Below are 24,758 nucleotides of genomic sequence, written 5' to 3' on the forward strand. Positions count from 1 at the left end.
TGTATTTTTTACAATGGAATACTACTCAGCCATAAAAACCGACAACATAATGCCATTTGCAGCAACATGGATGCTCCTGGAGAATGTCATTCTAAGTGAAGTAATCCAGAAAGAGAAAGAAAAATACCATATGAGATCGCTCATATGTGGAATCTAAAAAACAAAAACAAAAACAAACAAACAAAAACAAAGCGTAAATACAGGACAGAAATAGACTCAGAGACAGAGAATACAGACTTGTGGTTACCAGGGGGGTGGAGGGTGGGAAGGGATAGACTGGGATTTCAAAATTGTAGAATAGATAAACAAGATTACACTGTATAGCACAGGGAAATATACATAAAATGTTATGATAACTCACAGAGAAAAAAATGTGACAATGAGTGTGTATATGTCGATGAATGACTGAAAAATTGTGCTGAACACTGGAATTTGACACAACATTGTAAAATGATTATAAATCAATAAAAAATGTTAAAAAAAAAAAGTAGCAGTGAGATAATATATCCAGGTCTCCTTACTACTAAACATAATTTTTTTCCCTTAGAGCCACAGTGACTTTGGATGTATTCTGAGGGTAAGTTTTCTTTGAGTCCTTGGGGTAGTGTACACATTCATCAAAGTTTGAGCCACAGCACAGGGAACCTCTGTCAAATCATGAAAATAGTAAACTTGCCACTATATATTTTATTACTTAAAGTCTAGCACATTCATTCATCCATCTCTCATTTGAAATATGTCAAATTTTTCTCTTGTGTCTGAAATGTATTCAAATATATTTTCTTTGAGAGTTGTCCTTCATGTGTCTTTTTTAAGTGCTGAATTTTGGTATTCACTTTGTTATGTTTGTTGATCTGATATTTGTGACTCAACTAGAAAATGCATAATAACATTCCCCGCCCCCAATAAAATAATAAATCCCCAAATTGTTGAAGAATTTCTATAGCAGCTGCTTTCTACCAAGTACCATTGAATTCCGTTGTCTTGGCAGAATGCAATATCTATTAATTATCACAAAATTCTAAAAGCCTCCAGCTTCACAATGGAAACTATGTTGTGTTTATTTTTATGCGAAGGAAAAATTTAAAATGGTGAGGACCCAGGAGAGTCATTACGGGCAGATAGTAGCATAATATGAATGGCGCTGGAACACTTCCCTGTGGCAGTAAACTCTTATCTCCAGCCAAGACCCATCAACACAAATGGAAGGAATGAGAATTAGCCATTGAGTCTGTGCGTTTGCTATTAGGAGCGACTGTGCAATCTAGTTTCCAAGATCTGTGCTATGCACACACATTTTTCTACATTACATAATGTTATCATTTAAATATTGTCATTCAAATGTGAAGACCAGCTGTGCATATCAGGACACAGCTGTCGGGCTGAGGTGCAGATCAGCCATCTGGTGCTTGGTTCTGGGTGGTTAAATTCCAGCCGGGGATTTAACTTCATATCCAGTTGTGAGAAAGTAAATTGAAGGCTGCATATTATTCCTCAGAAATCACTCCTTGGGGAAAGTCCTCAGAAATAAATTTCAACCAGAGGTGTCATTGATCGGTTCTATACTTTCAATTATAGCATTGGCCAAAATAAAACCAAACAGAAAATTGTTGGGCCATTTCATTTTCTTTGAAATAAAACAAACTAGCTAAAGAGAATGAGGCTTTTCAGTCTCCTTCACATTATCTGTGTACAGGGGCCATCTGCAGTCTAGCTGCCTGGCGTCACTCGTCTGTCTGAACAATGAGAAGGAAAATCAGGTGCTCTGTGAAGGCTAGGACGGTGGAGGTGGTAATTAGCCTGTTTCCAGACTCATTCTGTCTGTGTGTATGTGAAATATTACAAAGCAACACAATTCTTCACAATAGTCATTGCTGTACTCAAGTACACCCCTTCCTCAATAAAAAATGTTTTAAAGAGAGGGATCTTAAAATGCTGCCTTGACTTTTTATATGTGTGGTTAATCACAGAGTCCTCAGGAAGAAAACGACCTCGAAAAATTAGGCTACTTCAGTGTCTTCAGGCATTTCCATGTATAACTATCTGAAAGTATGAACTTAATTTTTAACATCTTCAGAGGAACAGACTTTTATTCTAACTTATTGCAGTGTCTTAGTGTATGTTCTATAGATTACTTTTTCTTAAGCAAATAACACTGGGATATATTCATTACTGAGAAGAATGGAGTTATGGTATATATTAATGGATGTTAGCTGTCAGATAATTTGATTAACGTTGAAATAAAATAGCTTCCTTTTTCTTTAAAATAAATTTGCTTTATTCTCTTCTGTGGCTCCTGACTGGAAAAATTAACCTTTTATCTCTAGATGGAACTTCCTTCTGGGAGCTGCATTTTCTAATTTTAACACACAAAAAGTGAATGTATGTGTAGAGAAATTATTCAGTAAAGATGGTTTTCATGATTATCTTTTCAAAGTGTGTTTAGAGAAAATCTTGGGGGAGTATGTGGGAAACCAAAAAACACAGATAAGCACAGTCATGAAAACTTCCAATGTAGATGTCCTGGTCAGAGTTCTCCAGAGAAACATAACCAGTAGGATATAGATAAATAGGTAGATAGGAGAGATTTATTATAGAAATTGGCTCATTGGCTCATGAGGCTGAGAAGTCCCACAATCTGCCCACAGGCTGGAGAACCAGAAAAGTCAGTGGTGTAATGCAGTCCTAGCCTGAAGGCCTAATAACCAGGAGCTCTGAGGTCAGAGGGCAGAAGAGGATGGACTTCCTAGCTCCAGAAGACAGAGTTCCATTGGACCCTCAAGGGATTGGATGTTAAGGTGAGGGTCGATCTCTTGGTCTCTTCTCTTCAGGTGCTAATCTTTTCGAGACACACCCTCCCCAACACATCCAGAAATGTTTGACCAGCATCTGGGCATCCCGGGGTCCAGTCAAGTTGACACCTAAAATTAACCGCCACAGAGTATGTTCAGGTTTGGTGGTTTATTTTCCTTTTGATTCTAAATGCAGACATCCTTAAGAAATACTTTTAATTTTAATAATAGGGGTTTAAGTTCAGAGCTTGTTTCCAAGTATCTGAGAGGTTGCAAATAAACCAATGAGTATATGGTTATAATTCATTTATAATCCTTTTGCATATGTTTGTTGGGGTAAGAGAATTTACAGAGGAAAGATTTTTTAGACTTGGTATTGGGATTATATATTTATTAGTAATTTCTTAGGAAAATATACTTTAAAAACCACACTAATACTTTGAATACAAAATAAAGAAATCCATCCCTTAAATTTTACAGGTGCCCACACCCTATACCCCAATCCCAGGACTGAATGGGGCTGATAGTAGCAATTGAAGTACCTCCCTGGAGCATGAAAGGCGGGCCTTGAGGTCATAGAAATCATGAGACGAGAAACAGCAGGAGAAAACGAAGTTTACAAAAATTCTAAATTTATAAGGATTTGAAACTCACACTGCACCTCTTATTTTATTTTCAGACTTGAACTATGCACGGTTGTTTAATTTTAGACTAATTCCCTTTTTGTTATTTTCAATTTTGCATTCTTTAAAAAAAGTAATTTTAGTACATGCTTTTATACCATGAAGTGTAGACAAATGAAAAACTGAAAGTTGCTACCACTTGGTGTTAGAGGTTTCACGATGTGACTTAGAAAATTAATTTTACTGATGTCACCAGGTTGCCCCAAAACCCTTCAGGGACGGCAAGTATCTCTTCTTTACAACAAGATGTGATAGACTGGGTGGGAAGAGTGTAAGGGAAATGAATTTTCTGTGACCTCGGCTGTTCACTTTTGTGAGAATTATTTCTTTTGAAAAATGGGAGATGCGTGGGGAATCTCCTGAATTAGTGAATGTTTAAAAATACTTGAAATGATAATGGATATTGATGTAATCCCTGTGTTATATTGTGAAATATCAGGAAAGTGGGGAATGGTGAAATTACCCAAGTGAATCTGGTGTTTCTGTGAAGGGACAGGTTGTGGAGTCAGACCTTCTACAACAGGGAAGGAATTTGTGGTGTTTTTAGTTTGTCCTGCCTGGGGTGCGAGTTTGGTTTCCAGTTAGGGAATGTACCAGGAGCTGTGATACCCAGTGGTGCCTAAATATGTCAGTAGGTTCCGATATTCACACAAAAATGACCGTGATGATGAACAGCTACCATTTGTTGTGTACTTCCTGTGAGCCCAGCACTGTTCTAAACATTTCCTGTGTTAATTTATTCAATCCTCTCAGTACTATCATTATCCACACTGTATGGATGAGGAAATGAGACCCAGAGAGGTCAAATTAATAACTTGCTCAAATTCTTATCGCTAATAAGGGACACAGCCAGGATACAAACTCATAATGCCTGATTACAGAAACCACATCCTTCTATGGTAAATGATACTGCTTCCAAAGTATCATATTGCGTTATAACATATTATGTAACAATATCTGATAAACAAGCAGGATTCAAAATGCACAAACACGTAATGTACACATGTGTGTACTCTTTTCCCCTTAAACAACCAACCAAAGAAGTGATTATGCTTAGAATATATTAAATATGCTAGATTAATAATTCCCCAGTTACTTTCCCTTAAGTCAAAGCCTTTTATATTTTGCAAAGAATCTGCGGAGGGTCCTTTGGAAGATGATCGAGCAAAGGCTCGAGCAAAAGGCAGCAGAACCACTTAGCTACTAACGTGGGTACTGGAGGTCAGAGAAGTGGCTTTGATTTGAGGAAGGTTACCTAAATGGTACTCAAGTACTTTAAAAACAATTCCTGAACAACAAAGGGCAGTTTCCACGACCTTATATACCCTGGAGATGGGACAAGAGGAAATGGATTTTGCTCACAGAAAGGCAGAACTGGTTTAGACATAAGTAAATCTTTCCAGAATTATATGAAATCAACTTAAGCCACACAGACTCACTCAGTCCTGCTCGTCACAGCACCTTTTAAGTGTTAACAGGGTCACTAAAATTCCTTTCATTCATTCATCTTTGAAGTGCTGATCTATGTAATTACTAACCTTCTAACCATCATAGTACTATTATCTAAACTCACCACATTTTCTAGGCCATTCTTAGTTGTGAGACCTACACTACAGGTAAAGTAGGGCTCTGAGGAGCTTAAAGAGTCATTTCTTCATCATTCTTGCTTATTTTTTAAAAACACAAAGGTGTGGATTTGCAACACTGTGACCTATGTTCTGTCAAGTTATAATCTCATATCTATATAATTTGTTTGATCTTAACAAACTTTTAAAAAAAGTTCCCATCAGTTCAACAATTTATTCTAGAACACTATAAAGTTTTATCCCATCTTCCAAGGTTCTTCATCTGTTTTTACAGGTTTGGTGACATTTCGAGGTCAATGACTATTGAGGATAAATGGAAGGAAACTGGTTAAGATGAAGCCTAAAGGATTAGGTTATTTAAACGTGAGACGTTTCTTGACAATGAGGGTTATTAGATATTAGATTTTAGAATAGAAATAATCCTCTTTGGGCTGATGGTTATAAACATTCTCATTTATCAGACGGGAAGTAAATGTAGTAATTTCGGAAGACTTAGGGATGGAATAGATGACCTTAAAAACTCATTCCATGAATACGGGTAAGACATATACGGTATTGGGCATGAAGTAATTAAATGGTATCCGTTCCCAGAGTGGAAGAGATTGTCTGATGTGACAAACAGGAAGTGTCGTGCCCTTGAGTCTGCCCAGTGGAAGAGCTGTAGGTGACCCTTCCTATCAGAGTGATTGTAAAAGCCCAACCCTCCCATCATTCTACCCAGAATAACGCAATCCCTTTGAGAAATTACAGACATGCAGGACTCAGGCTGGACCTGCAGAGCTGAAGAACGCTATCAGCGAAGCCAGAACTTAATTAGAAGAGCAAACCTTTCATGCATGTTTGTTGATGCAGATTCACGCCTAACAAATACATTTTGAGTAAGTGCAAGCAAAGGCCACGGTTATTAACGAGGCGACTCAGATGCTTATTCCCGGTGTCTTGGTGCGCCAGGAGCACGGCAGGGTGGCTCAGACTGCATACCCTGGAGTCTGTCTACTCGCATGTGAACCCACTATACAAACTTCATGGTTTGTTATGCAGAACTACATATTGCTAAGTGTAGGAAGTTTTCGTTTCTGGGTGTGAATTTCATCTTCTTCGATGGAGTCTTTTGTTATGGTCATAAAAGGCAGAGCAGATGGGCAGGGTACACAGTCCGAGCACTGGAGCTGAAGGCTTCCAGATAGTCCATGGATCCATTCTGATGAACTAGTGCTGATGCATCAAGCAAAATAACCGGAATATCACTCCTGGGCCTAAATGTTGTTGCATGGGATATTTGGATTTCATTGTTCATGTTTGTCCATGATGAGATATTGTCAGAAAAATCTGTTTGTGGCGCCAGAACTTCCAGCTCTTGCTTTGTAAGTAGTTTTTCTTCTAATGAGAACTTTGTTTCTCATGACCACTATTATTGTTTTCAATTTATTTATACTGTATCTGTATATTTCTATAGATGATATTTACATATATCATGTATATACGTAGAAGTGCACAAATATATATGTATAAGTGAAATTTTACATATGGAAATACACCCATGCACCACCACCTAGGTCAAGGTAGAGAACATTTCCAACAGCTGTCCTTGGTCCATTTTCATCTCCTTCCAAACATAAGCCCTACGGTAACCTCTATCCCTGTAGAATAGTTTGCCTGTTCTTGAACTTTATAAAAATGAAACCATACAGTTTGTATCCTTTTGCATCTGGCTTTTTTTTTTTTTTCCTCAACACTGTGTCTGTGAGATTCAGCTACATCATTGCATGGAGCCATAGTTATTTCTTTTTCATTGGTAATGCACTGTTCTACTATTTATTTACTTGTTGTAGTATAAAATGATTGCATTGTGCCCAGCTTGGGGCTAGCTGCTACATACATGCCTGTATATGTTCTCTGGTAGACTTGAGCACTTATTTCTATCATGTGACTCCTTGCTGTTAAGCAAAGTATGCCAAATAAGGTACCTTTCTCCTTATCACAGATATCTGCACATCTCCCTAAAGGGAGATTAACTAGCATTAGAAAATCATCTGCTTAAAGTCTCTTTGTTTGGGAATTCTGCTTCCTTACTCATTGGATATGGTACTTTATCGCCCCAATGAAGTCTCCATCTTACCAAGAGAGCAAAACCAAGTTGTAGAGATACCCCATGAGTTGGTCTCCAATAAGACTTAAGAATGAGGATTTACCAGGATTATGCCATTGGCAGAGACTGTAAAAAAAATAACTTACCATAAGGCCACCCTCTCAGCCCAAATTGTCTGCCTCAGAAAATGTAATACAAACAGTTCAGAATATCTCCAAAATTACCTGCAGCAATTTCCAACCCTTCCATACCAAAAAAAAAAAAACCTAAGAAGTATGCAAAACTGCTTTGTCACTGCAGCTCTGATCGCTGAGAGAGAGATACCAGTTCTGCCATGGGTCTCAGGACCTTTTCCTGCAGGCAGAGGGGGGAAAGACAGTGTGAATCATGTCTACACATGCTTAGGTGTTGCCTTTGATGAAGCATAATGAGTTGGAAACTTATTTTGTTTGGTCTCGGGCTCAAAATTAATCTAGCCCAAAGTTTAGAAGACCCTGAAACCCGACTCAGTGAGCGATGTCTCCCTCCCGTTGCTCAGACACGACACCTGGGGTTTATCCTTGGTTTTCTTTCCTCAAACTCATCTCCAGTCCGTCATCAGCAAGTCCTACTGGCTCTTAATAAAATCTTCCAAATGCAAGCACTTAACCACTTCCCTTGCCCCTCTGTTCCACACCATTCTCTCTTATCTGGAGCAGCCCACCCATGGGCATTTCTGAGTCCACACAGGCGTTCCTGCTTTTGACCTGTTTCTATAGTCTACTGTCCCTGTTGCAAATAGAATTGGTTTTCTGCAAATATAAACTAGATAATGACATTCCACTGTTAAAAGAAGAAAAAAAGAAAACATAATAAAACTTCCCTTTACACTTAGACCAAAATCTTTTTTGGTCAAGAAAGCTCTAGATTCTCAATCTTGATTGCACAGTGAGAATCACTTGGAAATTGTGAAAATACTAACTTACCTGGACACATGGCATTTTACAGTTCCCTGGAAAGTTCCAGTGTTCACCTGAGGTTGAAAACTCCTTCTCCAGGTTCCCTCCTCCTGCCACGCCCCACCCCCACATTGCCTTCTTGATATTTTCTGAACATCCAAAGATCATTTCTGTCTCCAAACATGGTTCACTCTTCCCTCAGCTCTTTGAAGGATCTAGTCTTCCACACATTTAAATCTCTGTTCAAAATGTTAACTTCACTAAAACATTTTCCTTGGCCAACCTAGTTAACCACTCCCTGTTTCTTTACCTGATACATTTGTAGCATTTATGTGGAATTATTTTCTTTCTTTCCTGTTTGTTGTTGGTCTTCCTCACAAGACTGGCAGCTTCATGAAGATGGACGCTGTGTCTGTCCCATTCACTAAAATGCTGGGTACTATTTCTCTGATTTGTGTATTTTGGGTGAATAAAAGGATAAATCAAGATTCTGGAATCAAGAATTGCTACACTAGGTCCTTGTGGCTTATGGAATTCTTTATTCGGAAGGCTTTTGTTGTTCTATTTGCAGCCTTGGACTTTCCTACTGGAAATAGTCATGGAGACTGTTGCTTTTATTTGCTTAACTGTGTTGCTATGTTCTTCTGTTTTACTTCCTGCCTGAGATACAGACCATCTGGTTGGACTTGCAAGTGAGTTGGCTGACTCCATGGTAAGGATTCTGTGCTACATGTCTCTCTGTTGAAGGGGTGGGATCCACCACTTCTCTTAGGAGGAAGGTACTGGGGGTAATCCCTGTGCTATATGCTGAAAGCCAGTCACATTCTTTCTCTTCATTCATGTGTCTCCTTTTCATCTTCTGATGTGAAAGCATTGCTCCTCTCCCTTCCGGATCCAGTGGGAGGCATTTGCTTACAGTGGACTTAACCTTCTGCCCATCTACATCCCCCTGATTTGGGTCTGAAGTTCCGGTCACTCACTAAGTGGTCCATGATGGCTACATCCCAGCTCCACGGCAAATGCTGCAAATCTTCCTCCTGCATTAGAACTTGAATGAGAGCGCTTAGGGTTGCACAGCCTGTGAGAAGAGCTGAAGTCTGAACTTGTCATTCGATGGCAAGAACTGAGCACTCCATATTTTATGCTACTCTTCTAAGGCTTGGAGAGAATCTGCTAAGAGAGTGAGAGGGCTGACCGAACCTAGGAGAAACTCTAAAACCAAGACGTAGAAAGAATGAAAAGCAGAGTGAGAAATTTTGCTTTGGGTTAGTGAACAGACACCCATCTGGCTATTTTAAGCAGAAAGGGATTTACTAGAGGGAAATAAGTGCTAGTAAGAACGTAGACGATATGATGACAAAACAGTGGGAACAATCATTTTTCTTTTTAAATTGAAAAACGGTGAGAAAAAAAATCAAAGATGTCCTAAGCATATGTGGGCAGAATCCTTTTTCAATGAGAATGATTCTGAAACACAAAATGTGAATTCTGTGACACATGAACAACAATGAACAAAAAAATGATTACCCGCCTCCCCAGATTCTCTGTTTTTCCTCCTTTAGATGCTTTTTCCCCCTTAAATTACAAAAGTAATATACACACAATAGCAAATCAAGCCACAGAAACGTGTAGAGAGAAAAAGTTGACTAATACACCCATGCAATTTCTCTAATTCTTTTAACCAGTGTTAATGGCTTTTCATCAATCAACACACTTTGAATTCAGATAATATTTGTTTATTTGAGGGAAAAGTTACAAAAGAGAAACTAGAAGTAAAATAGCACGCATTCAAAAGAAGGTCATTTCAGAGGATTACTGACAGAAATGCAATGACAGCTGAAATCCTTTATGGACTTATGAACAAAAGGATTTGGAACAACCAAGTTACCTTTTTGATATTTTGTTAGCTAATTCAAAAAATAAATTCTTTTTGGTATTATTCTGGAAAAAAAAGGAATGCTTATTAAGGAAGACTGTGAACTACTTAAGGACTAGTATTATCATGACACCTAGTAAAGAACCTCACACGTGGTGAACATTTTCTAAGTGTTCAGTTAAAACAGGAGAAAGACCATCTAAACTCATTCAAATTCCATTTCGGAAAAGTCCTGTGTGTTTAAGAGCTTAGTGTATTTTCTCTTTGCTTTATTTTGTGATGATTGAATATTTTTTAGAATGTATGTTGCAAACCTTCAATATTCCATTTGTATAATAGTTCAAACAGATTTTTTTATTAGCTTGTGGCTGGTTTTTTGTTAGCTAGGTTTCTCCTTCTGGTTCTCTTTTCCTCCCTCCTTCTCTTCATCAGGAAATCAAGGCCCCGTAATAGGGGACTGGGTTTATAGTTACTGAGGTGCAGTACCCATCCTGTTTGATGCATATGACTTAAATGATGACCAAATCCACAGCTCAACCAATTGGTTTTTAATGAAATTCTTGCAGATTTATATTTTAGTTTGTGTCAGAAATAGGATTCTTTTGCATCATTAACCATGGAAAGGTTAAGGAAGAGAAAATGGAAAGTGAGAGGTTAAAAATATATAAGGTTAATTGAAATTTCAGGTTCTTCTGCAATTAAGGCAATTCCAGCTCAATTTGGTGACAACGAAACATGCTTTGGATTTGTCTTAGCTGTGGTTTTGAGGTGCAGATTTTTTTTTTCATTCTGGTTAGTTCTAATCTTGCTAACGATACCAATGATTCAGAAAAAATTTCATTTCCATTTGGATGTAGGCAGTTTCTTTAGTATAAATTTGAAAGCAAATGCAGGACTTTCTAAAGCTGGACCTTACTTCTTTTCTTTCTGAAAAAGAGATGGTCAATGACAAGAGTAAAATTATCTTGATCTGAAAAATAGAGCTTTAGTTAAAGAATGTCAGTTTCTTGTCCTAAAAGAATATTTTTAAATATAGTCTTATGTGGATGGTTGAGAGGTTGTAATAAAGATTAGTACATTACTTTCTTTTTATATTTATTAAAAAAGTAAAACCGACAGATTGTAGTTACTATGAAATACTACTGAATATATCAGTATTACGCATTTTTATTGGCTGCCAAATTTTCTAGCAAATGCTCCATGACACATGAATGTGCTTCTAATTAAATTACTTTATTTGGGGGGAAACAGACCTCATCAGCCAATTGTTTTAGTGTTTCCATGACCTTACTTCTTATTATAGATTTTTTTTTTTTTAGTTTTATGAATGAGGAATATATTGTCAATGTTTGGTAAACAGCACTATAAATTAATACTTCCAAAAGATGGCAGTTAAGTAGTTGATGTTGTTCGTGATGCTAATGAATAATAATAATAATAATAATAACTCTATCTGAGTCAAATCCTAACTTTGCCACTTATTTGCTGTGTGATTTTAGGCATGTTATTTGACTTTGGTTCCTATTCTGTAAAATGTCTCTGTTTACACATGGTAAATTGGCAATAAAAACAATAGCTTGTTCTGAGGATTAATTCATAACTCAATATGTGTAATATGGGTTTTTATTTTTCTATTGAACAGAAGTTGCATATACTTTGAGCCAGTTCTTTTTCCTGAGCAGATGCACTCAGTCAATTTGGAGTGTCCTCCTTCCTTCCATCCAAGGATTGAGTGTATGTTCTGGGAATGTGGGAGTGATGGGGTTTTGGTGGGGGCGCCGGAGAGGTCAGATCTGAGCCTTAGTCTTTGCTTATACTCTGGTCTGCTGAGAAGAGCTGTCCACACCCCTGGTCTTTACCATCCAGGTCACTTCTGACATAGGTCCGATTTGTCCACTTCCTTTCTGTCCCCTGTCAAAAAGAGAAACTGCCAGGCTGTTTGAGGCCCCAGCTGTCTAGACTTCCTGGGCCTCTGTTCCTGCTCCAACCCCACGGCCGGCCCTGGGCTCATCCCCTGGAGTGGGCTCCCGGGCTCCCCGCGTTCTCTGGCTCCACAGATCTGTCTGGCAGTTGGCCTGTGTAACTATGATGACCTAGGGAACAGATTTAGAAACACAGAAACTTAACTATCTATAAGATTTATTGAATTATTATCCTTATTACCTTGAGCAAACTTCCAATTTTTGGAGGGAGAAAGGATTAAGGACTTTTTTTTAAAATTTCAAAGTTATAATGCGTGGTTTGAAAGGAAAAAAAACAGAGAAAGCTGGTTACAGGTCTGAGGGAATTTAGGAAGAAGGGGAAATAGAGGGAAAAGAGAGGGAGGGGACATGTTTGGGGGAAATCCAGTGGCCCTCAAATCCCAGTTTCCCACCCACAGAGGCCTAGGATGTGTAGAGACATGACCAGTAACCGTGGGCTCTTACTCCCTCTGAGGGCTGGCCAGGGGACATTTGATCCTGGATATTTGATCAGTTGGCATTATGACCATTGAACTAAAGACACAGGTGGGAGAAGCCTGCAACCCTAAGAAGGGACTCCAGGTGTTCAGCACCATTCTGTGAATATGACAGATTAGTGATTCAGTCAGATGGAAAAATATCTGGAATGTGTTAGGGAGGAGAGATCACTTCTGCCTAGTGACTCAAAGAAAGGGAAGAGAATGGAGGAGGAGGCGGCAGTATTTGATTTAGGTCTGGGAAGATACGTGGGGTTTTAAGCCAAAATAAATTTTGCCAAGAAAAATTGTTCTTGCCCTTTTGTATCCAAAGCTTATCTTTTTTCATCCTCCACTTTAATAAATAGAACAGCATTTTTGTGGTGGAAATCAGACAGACTCTGGAGCCATCAGACTCAACACTGTCAGTGAGTAGCTGGATGACCTCGGCAATCGATCTCCGGACCTCTGTTCAGTGACCGTGACTTCTTCCTTCTGGGGTGAGAGGATCAAGGGCTGAAACCTGCATGACACACCTAAAGCCTCGGGCTCAGCACCTGTAACAACTCAATAAATGCTATTTCTTTTCTCTCTGCTGACCCCAGAGCTTTAACATAAAGTTTATTTAGTGTGTACTAGGGACTTGGATGGAATTTCCACATTCTGTAAGTAAATACTTTATAATCATAGTCTCCTTTCTCCTGGAAGCATCTGTAAAATGCAAGACTTCAATTGCCATTGACACCTAGCCCAAATTTGTATAATCATAAAATGTAACAAAATAACAGAGCCTAAAGTGAGAAATCTGTTTGATATTACAGTTTTTTTTTAACTGCTAAATTCTACAGAGAGCTATTTTTAAAGGAAGGACTTTTGCAGAGCCAACATACATGATTTTGCAAGTGGTTGCATTTAGCAGAAAATACAATGTTTTTCTCCCAATTGACCTCTTAAGAATTAGGTCACAGAATATACTCTGTTTCCCCAAATTGGACTTTGATAACATCTAATTGGACAGTTATGTTCCTCTATTATGTTCCTCTTTTTGTTCTTGTTGCGCTTACCTCAATGCAAGAAGGATGAGGCAGCTACCTTGGAGCACAACTTAAGGGCATGACAAGTTTGGGGAATGGGAAAGGAAACTAGAAACTAGTGTTCTCAGCCAAGCAGGTTCAGCTTGAAGGTGTAGAACTGACAAATGTCCGAATAAAATTTTTGCATCGACCTGGAGGGGAATTTCCAGCTTTGTTACTGCAGGGTATGGGGTTGGGGAGAGAAAAATTAAAAGAAAGAAAATCCGCTATAAATGGAGAGAAAGTCAAAGTACTGGTCTATAAAAAATCTGATTTTGACTTGTGCTAAGGTAAAAGCCCTTTGTAATTATTTTACGCAGCCCCATGCCTGAAATAACTCTGAAATCACAAAACAATAGAATTTATGATAAATGAAGAACATCTTGGATTAGCACTAAAGAAGGATATTATAATAGAGCAAATAATTGTATCTGAATAAATTACTCATTAATGATAACTGCACAGCACAATGGAGTATCAGCAGAAATAGGTTCATCTCGGGAAACTACGGATGGGCTGACTTTTGACTTGGTTGTTATTCCAAATAATTCAAATCCATTTCTCCTCTGCAAGACTTCTCTCCTGACAGTGTTAGGCATCTAGCTCATTTTGTGCTGTTTGACCTGTATCATGCATTTTTGTATAACTGAACTGTCTTTTTAAAAATCTAAGCCTGCCATGTGTAATAGTTTAGCCAAGGGTATGGGTTCACTTTGGTTTTCAAGTTATGAAACCATGTATGAACACCATTGAGATCAGGTGGATTTTTGTGTGAATGTTTTCCTACTGGTTTGCCTTTTGTTTTGCCTTCATTGGTTACTTGGATTCCATTATACTATTAATTCATTGCTTGAGAGCAGTAGATTCAGGGTGTTATTTCCTGCGATGTTATGGATTTCCTTTGGTGTCCTACTCTGCCTGCTTCAGCCTCTTCTTTGATGTGGCACTTTTGGTTTTTTTCGTTCTTTCTGTTTTCTCATTCAGATTGTATGCTGATTCTAATAAACAGACTGACTTGAGAATTCTTAAATGCTACAAGAGTCCAAAGGAGAGGGATATTCTGTCTGTTTGGGGCAATTGTTGGAGAGCTAGCAGATGAATGGGGCTCTTGAAAGACATGTAATGGGTAAAGATGGGGGATGAGCAATCTAAGTAGAAAGAATGACAGGACCATGAAGGCAGCAAATATGAGATGTTTTTAGAAAATGATATATTTTACCAAAAAAGTTATATATATATAAAGGGAAGTGAGGGGATTGTTGTCTCCAAGTTAAAACTGTTACTGACCAGGGTTCTTGGACACCATAATCAATAGAAATTGACAAGAGGCAAGACAAGAAATTCAGGCAAGGCTTTACTGGGACTCGTGCTACCGCGGGAGGGAATGAAAACAAGAAACAGGTGCCTTCCTCACTCTCCAAGGAGGGCAGTCTGGTTCCTCAAATGGGGTAAGGGTGGACAGAGCTGGAGGGATGGCTTAGGTGGTCTTCTCACCCCCTTGGTGGTGCTGTGTGCAGGGCTCATGCCCAGACCCCTGTTTTTGCTCCTGAAACCTCAAAAGTAGCTGTTGGGTTTTTGGTCTTTTTGTATCTTGTTGTTCAGAATTTGCCCCAACAGTGCTTGAATGCAGCTATTTTCAGTCCTTTATAGTTTCTTCGTATTCTGTTGCTGGAGGAGATGTTTGTCCAGGTGTAAGCCTTGCACCTGGATCCCAGGTCTCAGGTCCCAGGCTGTCTCAAAACCTTGTAACAGACAGGATGAAATAAAGTTCACATGGTATATTTTCTTGTTTAAAATCTATAGCGGTTCAACTTAGAGTAAAAGTAAAACACTAAAATAAAATCTCATAGTAGTTTCCGTATGAAAACAAAAAAAAGAACGAACTACATTAAGCATTAGTTCCTGAAAAGTGGTGACCTGTACATGCTCTTTAGACAATAGGGAAATGTAATCATTAGCCAGAGTGTACCCTCATCCTTTAGTGGCTTTAGGTTTCTCTGCCAAAGGATAGAGATGTAAGGCATCCAGGCCTTCAACTGTGTGATTTAGAGGGAAACGTTCCCTGAAAAGGAGCAGAGTACCGTTGACAGGTCTGCACAGGCTTATCACTTGCCCCATGTGGTAATTGATTATAATTCCATTTGCTCTGCCTGTATAGGCAATTCATGGATTAGTTGGTTCCAGAAATATAAAAATAATGCATAAAAAATGTCGTGTACAGCTTAAATTGGAGGATTTCTGAGGAGGCCAAAAGAGCAAAAACTTTGGAGCAAAGACTTTTGGATATCAATATTATATCATCCTCAGTATCCATCATTCTCAGACTTGTTTTTATTATAAGATAATCTTTCTGTAACTAGAAATTTCCAAGGCTTAGGCTGCAATCACCATGATAGCTTATATTTTCATGAAATAGTAACTTCTGCTGCTCTAAGATGAGGATAAAATTAGAAGGGTTTTCTGATAATAAAGAAAAAAAGATGAAAGAAAACATTACTTATGTAGCGTAATTTTGGGAATGAAATGTTTAAGAAATTTGAGAAAAGTGAACCTGTACTGATAACAACAACAAAAAACCTATCATTTACTTTAATGGGAAAAGTTTGAATTTTCTGCAAAGCTGGGTCAAATCCCAAAATACCATACGACTTTGTAACAGAAAAATGAAGACCATCTATTGTATTCAAACCATGTGTTCAGGCTAAAAGGTAATGTTAACTGGATTTCCTGAATCCAGCCTAGAAACTTTGATACCCTTCTGTGTCATGTGGGAGCTTAGAAGCCTCTCCCTACAGAGCCTCAGACCTGCCTTTTATCAGTCGGGGCTGCCCCGTCTCCAGTTGTGTTCCTATTAAATTCTGTTGTAACTCCTCCTGGTAAAGGGACAGAAGTTGGCTATTCTTTCCTTTGTCTCTTTTTTACAGCAGTGTGGCTCAATCTGGGCCTGCGAGTTTCAGGAATAAATAGATATTATGGACCAAGAAAAGAGTAAGAATAGAATTGTGAGGTTGACCTAGCTATTAGAGAGTCTTTTCCCCTATTAGCGAGGAAGAACACCTGCTTCAATCTAATAGGATACTTGAGGCCAAGCTTTGGAGGCCCTCAGACATCCTGAAATATAATTCAGATAATATGGAAAAGATACATACTAAAGCTCCTGAAATTCAGCACCTGCAGATTTTCATCTCCTCCTGTTACAAAGCGACAATGATTGTCATTCTCTTATCTGTGCACAAGGCATGAATGTTCATTGATGGCTGTTCTTCCTGAATTATATTTGGTCTATTGGGAAAAACCCGTCTGTAATCAGTTTAGAAACAGAGTGAGTCAGGATGGAATGTCACAGATGGGCAGCGAAACTTTAATTCATGCTTTTATGATATCCAACTCGGATGACAGTGGTTCTCTGCCTCCAGGTCTCCTTCAGGTGTCCCAGGACAAAGCAGAGATAGCTTGTACAAGTAGGCAACCCCTGAGATTTGAAGCATGCAGTCTGGTCAGTGAGAGTTTGGAGAGTTTGGTTCTGGCTGCCGGTTAAGGCCGGGAGTGACTGTACGGGGTCCTAGGGATGTGTTTTTGAAATACAGTGTGAATCCAAATGAGTTTCAGGTTCCCTATTGTCCAAGCCCAATTCTACTCAGCTGTAAAAACGTGGGGCTTTCATTTGTTCAGAGCTGTTACTATAAATCACGATGCCCCGTAGCTTTTGCAAGCAGTTGTGGAATAGATTTTTCCCAGAGTCAGATAACTGGACCTGTTGTTGAATTTAGGTCAAGACTAAAGTGACTCATTTAATTTGCTTTCTTTTAACACTACGGTATTCTTTCTGCACCTTTCATGTGGCTTTGCCAGGATTTTTTAAAATTTCTTTAAGATCTTAGCATTCTAGTATTTCGAAGGCTTAAAATAAACACGGTTGAAATCTTGTTTAGAAGCGTGCTCCTACCAGTTTCTCACTGGTGAAAGAGAAAACCAAACAGTCTGTGTTTTCCTTTTAATGTAGTTCTATTGTATAGGATATTTTATCAACATGTTCTATCGTTTTTCACAGGTGTATTTTTACCATGAGTTCCCAAGTCGTCCTATTTGTTTGTTTGAAAATAAATTACTAAAATGCATTTCCACTTTTCCCCTCTCAATATCTGGAAACAGAAAATAGCAATAAAAGCCTTTATTTCTGAATGTGGTCACATAATTCTGTCTTTATCTACTGGCATTTTCCTATTTCTTTTAAACATGTTTCCTCTGCTACTTAGACACACATTTGTCATATGCATTGAAGTCAATGTAATTATTCTCCCTTTGTACCTCTTGGTCATATTTTGCATGTGATAGCAGCTTTATGCAAATTCAGTATCAGGAATACCTATTTTAAGAAAAAGATATACTATTAGTGACTAACTACCTTGGTTTTAGTCTCCCTGAGCCTGGGATATCCCTTGGCTCTAGAATTATCGGCAGCACAAAATGAGACACAGCAATGAGATATGAAATTGAAAACGTGGAATTCACAGACAAGCCACTTTGCTTTTTGAGCTTCTTGTCTCATCAAATAGACAGTTGTCATTCACACCTCTCACATGGCTTTTGTAAGGATTAAAGGAGACATGAAAGCACTTCAGAACTTATAGGACTGGCAAATATTAGTTATTTACAATACTTCTCTAGTGAAGGAATGCTTTTATTGACAAGAAACAAAGTATTTAACAACTAAATTCAGCATTTACTTCTGAAGCACAGAATTTCTTCTATTAACAGCTGAACCCCTCCCTTCAGTTTTTTGCTATATATTCTCTTCCACTTTGGGGGCTTATTACTAGGGTGAAACAATGCATATGTGTGACCTCTAAATTGTATTTTAGTAAAAATCAGATAATAAAGGCTTTAAACATGTTTCCAAAAAATATAGCAGGAAAGATGGAGTGTGAAAATATATTCTAATAAAGCCCTTTTGAAATATTTCACTCTGTTAAGTTCACAATAATAAAAATAGTCACATGTTTCTAGTCACAAAATAGACTGGTAATTATGTTAGCATTAATACACAATCCATTTCTATATTTTTCTCCAGTATTTCTTTAATGTTGTGAAACGGAACATGGGGTTGTTCTTTTTCAGTTGATTTGAGAGCCATTTTTGAACTTATCTCTGAGCCTTTCCTAGTAAGGGAAACAGAATTCCAATGCCCGTGTGTGCAGATGGTACCATGTGGAATGGGATGGGAGAATGTGGTGTCATTCCCCTCCTGGTTTCTCTGCTCCCTAGTCTGTTTGGTGAAATTGCCCCCTTTGTCTGAGAAATAAAGAAGGCCTATCTGCAGCTTTTCCTAGGGAATCACAAATGAGCTCCTTTAATTCTGTGGACCAAGTCCCTTTTCAGTCCAAACAGAGCAGGTACCTTTACCGTAGGGACACAGACCCCAACAATAGGGCAGCTTTTCTCTTGAACTATTTTAAGCTCATAGGCTTCTTGGCTTCTTGCTTCATTGTGTTTTCTCCCTGAACTTTTCACTACTGAGTTTTTTCTTCTTTCCTTTGTATTTTATCATAGCCAAATTCATATGTATTAATTTTTAGAAAAGAAATATTTATAAGTGGGGAGACTTGTCTCAGAGATAAACTAATAATTTATGCATGTCCATGTAATGCTCACTCTACTTGACAGTAATTCTGGGTATTAACTGTAAAACAATTTCATAAGTCTTCATCCAGGACCAATTCACTTAGCTTTAAAAAAGCAAACAGGAGACGTGATATTGCATGACTACTAACAGTATAGTAAGCCCACCCTGGCGAGCTTCCAGTGTCCCCAAGTTACCTCCAGTGTTTGTATATTACTTTGTCATTGACCAGCTAATAAACCTTTCCTTCCAACTGGTACAAAATGGAAGTAAAGAGAAACAGCTAGCAAATGTACATATGGAAAGGCATGGTTGGACTTCCTTTTAGAGACTGGGTTGAAATAATTATAGGGAGTAAATGAGCTCTGGGATATTTCATGTCATATAGGATGAATTCTCTGCATGACCCTACTGCTGTCTTATCCCCTAAGTCAATATTTTTTAACCAATATTGGCTGAGCATACGCCATGGGGTAGGTGCTTTGGTAAAAACTGGACATATAGATAGAGTTCTTGGCTTAAGGAACGCATAGATTACTTATTTGACTAGAATATTTCACTTGTAGGAAATGTATTTGTGGGGAGGTTTCTGTCTAAATAACATGGAAAATAACAAACATTTACTGTCTTGTAGAGGTAGCACAGCATAAGGGTTAAAGTGTGGAATAAATGTCACCTCTCAAAGGGCTGAACATTGGAAAAGTGGTTTAATACTTATGATGTTTGCCTCTTAATCTACAGAAAAAAAACTACAACAGAATCTAATTCATAGGTTTGTTATAAGGCTTAAATGAGTTAATACTCATATAGTACTTAGAGTAGTGCCTGGATTCAAATAACTGTTTAAAAATAAATGAAATGCCTTACTTATTGCAAGGACAGATCTAACATTAGAAATTTCAAGGCTTTATGAGCCATCTATTGTTGTGTGACACATTTCCCCCGAACCTAGCAGGTTTAAACAAAAATCATTCTTTGATAGATTCCAGTGGGTCAGAAATCTGAAACCTGGTGTGGCTGTGTGTCTCCGACAAGGACATCTCATGAGGCTGCAACTAAACTGTTAGTGGAGGCTACAGACACCTCAGGTCTTGATGGAGGAGGACTGGCTTCTAAACTCACCCCTGTGACTATGGTCATGTCTCTGGTCCTCACAGGCTTTTGGATGGAGATGGTTCCATTCCATGTGGGCCTCTTCATGCGTCACTAGCATGGAGACTGGCTTCCCTCCAAATGAAGGAAGAGTGAAAAAAGCCGCCAAAATGGGAACCGCCACTATGGAAGGAAATGAGATTCCAATACTTTTACTGTATTCCACTCACTAAAAGCAAATCACTAGGTCCAGGCTACACTCAAGGGGAGATAATTTACATAAAGGCATGAATACCAGGAAATAGGGTTCCTTGGGGACCATCTTAGAGCCTGTCGATCTTTGTGATGATGTACATTTTTTAAGCCTATAAATGTTAAATATAATGCATTTCCATTAATGGAGAGCCTGAAGTCCATTGTCTCTCTTTGAAATATATGAAGACCTCTGGTTACTTGAAGGTGCCAGACAGATGTATTCTTGTACTGGAGACTGACTCTCCTTTCTCTGAATCTGTTTCTTGTTAAGCAGAGTCTCAAGCACCAACTATCAGTCCAAAGGGGAGGTGGGGTGGCTCCAACTTCTTGTAGAATAGCTGAGATCATTACTATACCAGCCAGCAGGAACTGAAGTCCAACCCCTCTGACTTGTATCTTGGTATGGAAATCACCAAGGAAAGCACAACACAGACAAGCACTGGATGGGGCAATGGTTTACTTTCATAGAGAAGAGATGGCACAAGATCAGCCTTAATAGTGGGCACTCGTCCCCCACAGCCAGCAGGTCTCTTCCCACAGCGACACCAGGTGATTCACCCACATACACGCCTCTCATGCCACAATGGGGAAGAATCCCTTCACCTCCCCAGAGAGGACAGACAAGGCACTGGGGCTGCCAGGTGCCATATTACACACAGGCTTAAGCAGAACACAAGAGCCCACACTGGCCTGAAACAAGGAACGATAATCCCACACAAGGTGATAAACCCAGCGCAGGCTGTGTGGGTTCCTTATCTCTCAGTAAGGAAGTGCTCCAGGTCCAAGGTGCATTCTTCTGCAACTCCATGGTGGCAAGATTGCATGCTCCAGACTGCCATTCCCACCATTTATGTTTGTGTGTGGTTTGTGGTGGTTGTACCTGCTCTGATTTGTGGGTTTGCCATATAGAATTTTGTTAAGACTATGGTTTTTGGAACAGTTCTCAGAGAAACTCAAACAGAATGGCTTCTTTGTCTTCAAGGTCCCCAAAGTATGATTCACAGAGTATTTTTACCCTTTTGAGAAACTATATTATGTTTTAAATCATTCATTTAAAACTAAACCATGAGGATGGGTAAAAGAATGATGAGAAGAAAAGTGCTCATTGAATTCAATATGGATAATCAACCCATACCATTCAAGATAAAAAGAGGGAAACAGTGTTGTAAGACAAGGGTGTTATGATTTCATTTGGCCCTGAGGTATGCAGGTATACTCTGTTTCACCCAGGTCAGTTCTATCAAACGCACATAATTGAGATTTTGTTGCCAATGAACTTAAGTTGTGTGGACTTAGACAATTCTCCTTAAACCACATGCTTTGTGTGAACTCTCTCTGAAGTGTATTTGGAAGAGACAACACTTTTTTTTTTCTTCCTGGTTGTGTGTCAGTTAGAATTCCTGTGCTTATCTTGTGCCTGACCTTTTTTTAAAACCTTAATTTAAATGAGGAGCAAAGAATTCAACATTCTCTTACAAGGTCCATTCTAGCTGCAACATCTTTCAATTCTGTGTTTCAAAAAGGTGCAGAGCTGTTCTGAATTGTGAGTAGGGTGGCAATGAACTCTTGTTTTCCCAGAATGTGAATGGTAAAGCACGATCTCCGAACATCACGGTAACAATAAAATTATGCTTCTGTATTTTTTTTTTTTTCCAATAGAGAGAGTAGAGAAACTTCATCGTGAGAGATTAACTGTCTAGGTTAAAAACATTAATTTAACCAATAAATAATTTTTGTTAGAAGAAATAATTTCTCTTGTCTCTGATTAGATGATTGGCATAACCCCAGCTTCTCATCCTATTTCTTCCCTATTATTTCTGAACCCTTCTTTATTAATTATCCTCTCTTTCTATTTCATCATCAATTTCTCCCTCCCCACTAGCCTCTTCCCTTTGTCTATAAAACAAAATAGACACAGGGAACTATATGCAATATCTTGTAACAACCTGTAACGAAGAAGAGTATGAAAGCAAACATATGTATGTATATGCATAACTGGGACATTGTGCTGTACACCAGAAATTGACATATTGTAACTGACTAGATTCTAATTAAAAAAAAATTTTTTTAATAGAACTTTTCCTTTGGTCATGCTGTTTCCTCAGAAAACTGGCTTCTGATGTGCCTTTTAAATTAACAAAATTTTTGGAAAGAGAACATTTTTCCACCCTCAAATACTCAAATTCTGCTTTATCCTGTCATTCATTAACCCTCAACAATTTGCCTTCTACCGTAAGTCTAACAACGGCTTGACAAACCTGAAGGTCACATGATTGCATAACATAAACAACGGTCCTTTTCCAGTTTGCATCCTCCTTGATAAGCCCTTGACAGCTAACACTAAGGCCCCTCATCCCTTTTGCAGAAATCAATCACCCTGGCTTTCTTGACACAGTGTTTGATAGTCCTCCTGTCTCTGACTTCTTTATCTGTTACTATTAATTTTCTCCCTGTTATTCCAAAAATTCCACCCATCTTAGCTGTGTAGCCTTCTCTTGGCTTTTATAGCCACTCTCCTAACTTTAACCATTTCTTTCTGCTATTCCACTAATCGTAATCTCTCTCCTGAATTCTACACCTTATACTTTTGATTTAGAGAAATTTGGACATTAAAAATGTCTTAGTCATATTGATTACCTGTTCAAGTAAATTATCAAAAAGGAGACATAGTAACAAGAAATCAGAGTACTATTATAAAGCAACTTGCTGTTTATCTACACTTGAGTACTACACCAACTGTAAAGGTAAAAAGCAGAAAAAATCTAAGCGCTACATGGCTCTTGAAGCTTTAAGAAAACTGAAGTTTTGAGCTGTGCTTTCCCCATCACAGTGGCTGTCGGTGGAAGCTGCTGTCTCTGCCACCACCAGGAATCTGCCACTTCCTCCTGGCTTCAAAAGCAAGTTACATCTGCCCAAATCAGGAAGCTGCCCAATAGGACATCTGTCTATTGAATCCAGAATGTCCCACGACAGATTCCAGCTCACATAAATCACCTTCCCATCAGAATCTTGAGTGAGTTATTTGACTGGCATACGCTAAGTTGCATGAAGTGCAGTAGATGGAAGACAGTCTGGGAGAGGCATGTTGTTTTGGTGCTGAGCTCCAGCAGTACTGGAAGGGGTGCCAGCAGGGCACTGGGATCGGTGTTGAATGAGCCAGTTCATATTTTTGCCAGGCTCTTGATCCAGTCAGTAACCACACATGCCCTGCTTCCCATTCTTAAATTTCAACAAAACAATAACAGACGCAACAGAAAAATGCTCTTAGCTCACCAACTGCAACTCTTCCTCATATGGACAAATATCCTCTATGCAGATGGATAATCCAAGATCTCAGCAGTCCCTACATCCATTTCTGGGTGATATCCATTCTTCCCTGCCATCTTTAAGCTGCAGCATATACTGTAGAGTTAAAATTGAAGATCCTGTACAAAAGCAGTAGAGAAAAGGGAGAAAAGATAAAGAAGGGGTGTTATATACTTAAGAGCAACTAAGAAAATATTGGTAGTTTCTAAAGGCCTATTTTTCTACAACTTTCATGAGAACATAGGAGGTATTTATAACTTTCTCCCTTTACTCTCTGTATTGGTCAAGGTTTTCCAATGAAACAGATTCTGTCTGTCTGTGGATCTATCAATCTGTGGATCTGTCAAGATTATTATAAGGAGTTGGCTCACATGATTATGAAAGCTGAGAAGTCCCAAGATCTGCAGTCAATAAACTGGAGTCCCAGGAGAGGAGATGTGTAATTCTAGTCCCAGTCCGAAGGCCTGAGAACTGGGAGAGCAGGTGGTGTAAATTCTAGCCTGATACCTGACAGCCTCTGCACACAAGAAGAGCTGATGTTCTGGTCGGAATCTGAGGGCTGGAAAAGACCAACATCCCAGCTCAACAGTCAGGCAGGAGGCGTTAGTTCCCCTTTTACAAATCCAAAAGGAGTCAGCTTTTTTTATTCCATTCAGGCTGATTGGATGAAACCACCACACTGAGCTCAGTTTGCTTTACTCTGTCTACTGACTCCAATGTTAGTCTTATCCAGAAAGATCCTCACTGAAACACCCAGAATTAATGTTTAACCCAATATCTGGGCATCCTGGGGCCCAGTCAAATTCACATATAAAATTAACCATGCTTGTGAAAAGAGAAGGAACATGTGGGGACTGGACTCAGACATGGCTGCCCAGGAAGGACTCCAATCAATCAATACGAATATAAAATGATATAATAATAGAAATTAAGGCTCTGGAGTGAATAATTTTAATTTCCATCTCTGCTAACACTGAAGCAATTAGAGGGATGAAGAATGGCTATCACTCA

At 38.7% G+C, this 24,758-nt stretch overlaps 1 long non-coding RNA gene across 1 annotated transcript; it reads right to left on the minus strand.

Moving 5' to 3' along the window:
* Positions 1-12,211: 12,211 nt before the first annotated feature.
* Positions 12,212-24,446, minus strand: LOC141575116 (uncharacterized). Its single transcript, XR_012502472.1, has 3 exons — positions 24,119-24,446; positions 23,715-23,866; positions 12,212-15,216 (listed from the first exon to the last, which is right to left on the minus strand). It is a non-coding gene; the product is annotated as an uncharacterized LOC141575116 (long non-coding RNA).
* Between the last annotated feature and the right edge of the window lie 312 nt (positions 24,447-24,758).

The sequence above is a fragment of the Camelus bactrianus genome, chromosome 26 (genome assembly GCF_048773025.1).
Source record: "Camelus bactrianus isolate YW-2024 breed Bactrian camel chromosome 26, ASM4877302v1, whole genome shotgun sequence".
In the NCBI taxonomy this organism is placed as follows: domain Eukaryota; kingdom Metazoa; phylum Chordata; class Mammalia; order Artiodactyla; family Camelidae; genus Camelus; species Camelus bactrianus.